This window comes from Triticum dicoccoides, chromosome 6A (genome assembly GCF_002162155.2).
Source record: "Triticum dicoccoides isolate Atlit2015 ecotype Zavitan chromosome 6A, WEW_v2.0, whole genome shotgun sequence".
Taxonomy (NCBI): Eukaryota; Viridiplantae; Streptophyta; class Magnoliopsida; order Poales; family Poaceae; genus Triticum; species Triticum dicoccoides.
Window position 1 is genome coordinate 43,106,308 of NC_041390.1, and position 7,402 is coordinate 43,113,709.

General features: G+C 46.2%; 1 pseudogene; it reads left to right on the forward strand.

Annotated features, from left to right (window-relative positions):
• The first annotated feature begins 3,919 nt into the window (after positions 1-3,919).
• Positions 3,920-5,992, forward strand: LOC119315603 (annotated as a pseudogene).
• Positions 5,993-7,402: the final 1,410 nt, after the last annotated feature.

Sequence of the window (7,402 nt, forward strand, 5' to 3'; positions counted from 1 at the left end):
CCTCCCACAGCAGCTGGGCGTTTCCGGCCGCGGAGGCGCGGTTTAGCGGCGGGTACACGCCCACCGAGCGCAAGGTGTTCGCCGTTTTGCCTGACTCGGTGATGGACTCGGATGACGAGGAAGAGCTCGCCGCGCTGCTGGAGGAGGAAGCCACGGCCGATGTCCAGGAAGAAGAGCATCTCATGGTGCTTGCCACCCTCACCCAGCTGTTGGCGAGCAATGAAAAGCCGCGGTGAGGTGGCTCGGCACCGGGGCGGGTGAAAGCAAAGAACCGGCATCTTCTCGAAGGCTACTGCATGCTCTACTCCGACGACTTCGTCGATGCTCCACTTCATGGCGAGAAAACATTTCGGCGCCGTTATCGGATGAGCCGAAAGCTCTTCCTCAGGATTGTGAATTCCATCCGGAAGTTCGACAACTACTTCAAGTGCAAGATGGATTGCACTGGCGCTCTTGGATTCACCTCCATCCAGAAGTGCACGACAGCGATGAGGATGCTTGCATATGGAGCTCCCAGTGATTCACTCGACGACTATGGGCGCATGGCCGAGTCCACCAGCATAGAGTGTTTCTACAAGTTCTGTCGGGCGGTGGTGGCAGTGTTTGGGCCACAATACTTGAGAACACCCAATGCGGAAGACACTGCTCGGATCCTAGCCCAGAATGCAGCAAGAGGATTTCCTAGGATGCTTGGAAGCATCGACTGCATGTATTGGAAATGGAAGAATTGCCCATTTGGTTGGCAGGGGATGTACAAAGGCGCCAAAGGCGGTTGCAGTGTGGTGCTTGCGGCGGTAGCCACACAGGACCTCTGGATTTGGCACTCCTTCTTTGGTATGCCAGGAACTCACAATGACATCAATGTGCTGCAGTGCTCTCCTGTTTTTGCCAAGCTCCTTGAGGGCCATTCTCCTCCGATGAACTTCGAGATCAATGGGCACCAATACAACAAGGGGTACTACCTAGAAGATGGCATCTATCCGAGATGGTCGACATTTGTGAAGACGATCTCAAACCCTGCGGCAGGAGGCAAGAACGCCTGGTTTGCGAAAGTTCAGGAGGCTTGCAGGAAGGATGTCGAGCAGGCATTTGGTGTGCTCCAATCTCGATTCACTGTTGTTCGGTGCCCCGCTCAGACCTGGTCCAAAGATCAAATGTGGGAGATTATGACTTGCCGTGTCATCTTGCACAACATGATCATCGAGAGCGAGCAAGAAGACCCGGCGTTTGACACTGAACCATAATACAGGCAGGGTCCTCTAGCCGAAGTTGATCACCATCTACTGGCAACTTGGACTGCCTATCTCAGTATGCGTCAGGAGATCCAAGACCCACAGGTGCATCATCAACTGCAGAAAGATTTGATTGAGCACCTATGGAGGCTCAAGGGGGACGCCGTGTGATGAAATACGAGTTTTTATTGGTTGAACTATATAATTTGTATTGAACTATTTGTTGTTGTACTATTTTGTTGAAGTATTTGATTTTTCTGTGATGAAATATGTGATAAGAAATAATTGTGTTGATAATTGAACGCCGAGACACGGCGAAACCACGCCGAATATGGGCCTATTCTCGCCCATATGGGCCCTTTATTCGCCGAAATTGGGCTGCAAAGTGGGCCAATTTCGGCGCCTGGGGGCGACGACTGGGCGCAAAACCGCCCCCAGCGCCGATTGTATCGGTGGCTCGCCCCCAGGGGGCGATTTTTATGCGTCCTGGGGGGGGGGGGGCAACGGCTGGAGATGCCCTAACCCTACTGCCCTAGTACTTAAGCATCTACAAGTACTAACTAATTAGATGAAGCCTAGCTAGCTACTTAAGCACCTATTGATGAACCCTATGAATTATACAACCACATAAGCATACATTGGGTGCAGAACAACTATACAAGTACTTAAGCAACTATACAGCCCTAAAATATATTTAGTTAACTACTTAAGCATATACACATTTGTCCTGAAAATAATATTTAGTTAACTACTTAAGCATATACAAATTTGTCCTAAAAATATATTTACTTAACTACATTGGGTGCACCACAACTATATAGCTACTTAAGCATCTATAAGTACTAGCTAATTTGATGAACCCTAACTAATTGGATGAACCCTAGCTAATTTGATGAACCCTAAAATTTGATGAACCCTGGGAACCCTAGCTAGGCAGAGGTAGGGGAGGAGGAGGAGGAGGGGGAGATGTAGGCATGCTCACCTCGGGCGCCGGCAGAGTGCGGGGGCAGGAGGAGGCAGAGCGGCCGAGGGAGGGGCACGCGGCGTCGAGGTCGGGGCTCGGGCGCGGGCGGAGGGCGGGCACAAGACGGCCACCGAGGGAAGCAGACGGCATGCGGAGGGCGAAGGGAGGGCGCACAGCGGCCGATGGTGATGTAGGGTGACGACGACGGCGACAGCAGATGGGGGATTTGGGGGAAGTGGCCGGGGGGAAGAAAAATCGCGCGGGGGGGTAAGTCAAAAATAGTGGTAGCGCTGGCCCAAAGAAGCGCTATAGCTGACTTAGCGATAGCGCTGGCTGCCATAACGCGCTACTGCTATAGGTAGTAGCTATTTATTTTCCTTTTTGTCTTCTTTTTTCCTTTTCCTTTTTTTTCTTATTTCCTTTTCTTTTTTCCTTTCTCCTTAATTTAAGGAAATTATCTATAGCGGGGGGTACAAGGAATGCGCTACTGCTACATTAGCTATGGAGCTTGTTAAAGATCGCTACTGCCATTCCTTTCTTCTTTATTTTTCGTTTTCTTTTATATTCCTTCACATTTTGTTTTTTTCCTTTCCGCTTTTTCTATTTCTTTCATCTTCATTTACTTTTCAGTATGATTTTCATTTCATTTTCTTTTCATTAGCAGTAGGGCTTTTCCATGAAAACACGCTGCTACAACCAATTTAGGAGCCGCGCGTTTTACCTAAGCTCACTACTACTATTCCTAGCCTGTGGAGAACAGTGTGAGAATTGTAGTAGTAGCGCTTCTTTCTGTAGATGCGCTACTGTTATAACCTTAGTTGCAGCGCGTTTTGTGATCAGGCACTACCGGTGAGCTTCTGTATATAAGGTTTTCCCTAGTAGTAGTTGGACCCCGGCGCGGTCACCATGGGAGTCGTTGCTCCCGGCTATCGGGCGCCACGACGGAGGGCTGCGACTACATGAACCCGCCTGCCAAACTGTTTTTTCGACAGAGGTTGCCACCGTCGCGGCCTTTCTTGCCTAACGATTGCCGGGATGAGAATAACGGGGCCAAAAAAGGCCCAGTTAACTACAGAGCTCCGATTTGTCCCGTGGAATAGCAGTCCTTTTAGGACAGAGGGCCCAGTAAATAAAACATGCGGTGGAGGGCGGAACAGACAACAGATCCGACGACTGAGATAGCAAAAATCCCACAAAATGGATGGCCAGAAATGTTCAGATCATGAGAGGGCTGGGTTTTGGTTCAGTTTTACTGTCCTAAATAGGATCCAGGCATTTCTTGAAGGGCATTGCAGGATCGAGAACTGAAGTTCATACTCAATTCCAAGAAGATCTTATTGAGCATCACTGACAACTTCATAGCACTTTCTAGTTGTGCTTTGTCCTGTTATTTGCTACATTTGAATCATTCGGTGTGTTTAAATTTGAATGATTCGGTTTGTAAACTTTGATTTCGGTTTGTAAACTATATTGATGATTTGCTTCAACCTTCGTGTTTATGTTTAGCTTCTGTATGTGTGCTAATATGTAGTTGAAATATAAACTAGAAATGAATAAGTTAGAAAAAATAAAATTATACTCCGATTATAGTTAGAAGATCGGCTAGGTCAAGCCAATACTTAGTAGAGTAAAAATATTCCACTAAGCTTTACTCGGACGGATCCTCCTCTATTTTATTGTGATCGGGCTAGACTTGGCCTAAAAGGATTAAAGGAGCCGAGGAATGGCGCCCCGGTCTACGATCGCAGGCTTTGAGAGAAAACTGACGACGCGGGAGACGAACGGCGCTGAAGACGACGTCGTGACGGTGGTTGACTTGCAGAGCCTCCACGGGAACAGCAGTCAAATGGAACGGAAGGCCGCTTGTACCTTCGAGGCGAGGGCGTCTGGCATCTGGAGCGCTGGGCGGCCGGACTGGAGATACCTCGTCTCCGCGCGGGGAAGAGAGAATCGAGCTTCGCGTCAAGAAACAAGGACAGAAGCGGGCTCGGGTTTGCAGCAGACGCGTACGTTTCCAGAGCTTGGGTCACCATGGGAACCTGGCACGCATCGAGCTGCTGGGCCGCATCTTCTCCACGTGAAACTGGTGGATCCGTGACTCCGTGTACGTACGTAATCGGAACAGCTGGCGCCGGCATGAATCTATCGGTAGCCCTGCTTCCTCTTCATAAAAGCATGCAAAAGGGCTCGCTCACATTCACCATTCATCGCATCCATCCATGCTCCATACTCCATAAGACCATAACAATGGCGCAAATAACCATCTTGGCGGTAGCGGCACTACTACTCATGCCGCTGCTCACTTTCGCTGGACGACCAGCAGCAATGGGTGATGGGACGAGCCCGGCCCCGACGCCGATGGGGGTGCCCACCTGCGGGCCGCGTCGTCAAGACGAGCGGTACCTATTCCTTTTGTCATTTGAAGTTTTATTGTTAGATTGTACTCCCTTCGTCCCATAATATAAGATGATTTTTAACACTACACTAGTGTCAAAAAAGGTTTTACATTACGGCACATAGTATCAATTTCTCTATCTGTATATACTCATATCTACCATAGTATCTATACACATACGGTACAAAATGAATGACAGCGCTTATCTTTTCCAGCACGAAGAGCATCATTATTGGAGTTGCTTGTGGGACGGGCCTTGTACTTTTGGCTCTCATTGCATTCCTTGTTTTCAACAAATTTAAGCATCGGAGGGCCCAAATGTTGGAAGGGAAGTATTTCCAGCGAAACCGTGGGCAATTGCTGCGACAATTGGCATCTCAAAGAGCTGATGTTTCAGAGAAAATGATCATGACCTTGAAAGAGCTAGAGAAGGCAACAAACAATTTTGATCAAGGTCATGAAATTGGTAGTGGTGGGCATGGTACCGTCTACAAAGGGATTTTGCCTGACCTCCATGTTGTAGCTATTAAAAAACCAAAGACGCTATCTCAAAGGGAGACTGATGAGTTTATTAACGAGGCTGCTATCCTATCACAAATTAACCACAATAATGTGGTAAAATTATATGGTTGTTGCCTTGAAACCGAAGTCCCATTGTTAGTCTACGAGTTCATATCCAACAGAACTCTTCGTGATCATCTTCATGTTGAAGGACCAATATCATTATCATGGGATGACAGGCTACGAATAGCAACGGAAACGGCCAGATCGCTAGCCTATCTTCACTCAGCAACTTTAATACCAATCATCCATGGAGATATCAAGCCTGCTAACATACTTCTGGACGATACTCTAACAACAAAGATAGCAGACTTTGGAACTTCAAGATACATCCCATTGGAGAAATCAGGGTTAACAACAATGGTGCAAGGCACACTAGGATATGTAGACCCAGTGTATTTGCACACAGGGCGCCTCACAGCAAAAAGTGATGTTTATAGCTTTGGTGCTCTGCTTATAGAACTGATGACTAGAAAGAAGCCATTTGACTATATGGCTAGCGAAGACAATATCCTTGTGGAACATTTTGCTACCTTATTTGCAGAAGGCAATTTGTCACTAATATTAGACCCACAAGTTATGAATGAGGGTGGTAACCTAGTTGAAGAAATCGCTGGAATTGCAGTAGCATGTGTAAAATTAAGAAGGAGGGAACGACCAACCATGAGAGAAGTGGAATTGAGATTGCAAGTCGCTCGATCATCTAAGGGATTTAAGGCGAATGTTAATGCTGTAGTAGATTCCCCGTTACATAGAGATGAAAGAATCAAAGAGGGGTTGACTAGCAGACAATATAGTATGGAAGAAGAGTATATGTTATCTGCAAGATATCCGCGGTAGTTCCGCTTACACAAGAATTGCGTGCAATTATCTTTCAGAGATTATGTGCACTTGGTTACCATGATGAGAATATGCTCTTAAACTTTCTCTAAAAATTTAGCGTAGTTTTTTAGCTATTCAGTTTTTTTGCATTTACTGTAATCTCATGGTCTGTTTTGGAAGCTCATTCTAGTCAATTTGTTTAGCATGGAGGTTATTTTTATACCTCATGTAACTAAACAATACTTGATAGTTTTTGCTTATACTATAAGATACTAGCTCTGGTTTAGAATGTAAAATTTGCATGGTCATTGGCTTCATGGGATGGCTCCTGAGTAAAGCCTCATTTCATTCACTGGAATAACAAAAAAAATTAGGAAACCCCATTTAAAACATGAGATTCCATATATCTTTAAAACGGAAAAACACTTGCTTTAAGGGCAATTAAAATTTATAGATGTGTAGCATGAGTACCCATTTACCCTTGGAGTTTCCAGTCTACTCACCGGCCCGAAATCAGCTCACCTTGAAGTTCAAATAAATGGCTTCAGTTCCGATAACAAAGGGTGCATAATGATGCGAACACTAAACATTCAACTTGTTCATTTCACGTTTGGTTGGAGCTAATAATTGGTATTAGGACAATCTTATGTTATTAAAATCTGTTCATGGTGGTGGTGGGCATCTATGTTATACTCGATGACTAAAAAGGGACTTGGCCGTATGGCTGAGAAACAAACAAGAATAAAAAAATGGAAATAGACTATGCAAAACGGTAACACGAAAGAATTTTTGTGTTGGAACAGATGACATCTATCTATCTATTGTGCAAAACGGTAACACAAGTTAACCAGAAAAAGGTGAATAGTTAGAAAATCCCATGGAAAACAAAGCCTTTAAACTTTAACTGTACATAGTCATAGCTTTAGACCATCTGGATCTTTACTTTAAGAAACTTACTGACATGTGTGACCAAAGCTTCTCACATGAGAATTGTCCTGCTCGTCCATCATTGAACAAAAACTCGTCACATGCTCGCTGGTGCGGATATCAAGTTGTCATCGGTCGCCATACTCTCCGGTTCAACCCTAGCAGTATTGCCAGCAAACTACCACCGCCTCCACTCCTGAATCGACCAGCTCGCGACCTCCTGCTGCTGCACAAAAGCCCCACCCCTGACCACACCGCCGCCAGACTGCTACACTCACCTCAGCACAATCCTCTGCTACTTGCTATGGAATGCCAAGCACACGCCCTTTGTCTTCCATACCTAAAGCGACCCACGCACTTACCAACTACTTGCCCGCACCCTCGTGGCCTCTCTCGTAGGTGTGTCCGTATGCTCTACCTGACGCCGCTGACTAGACTAGACTAGTCGCCAACCCATGCATTCGCACGGGCTAGTTAATTAATATTGAATTTCAATGTATA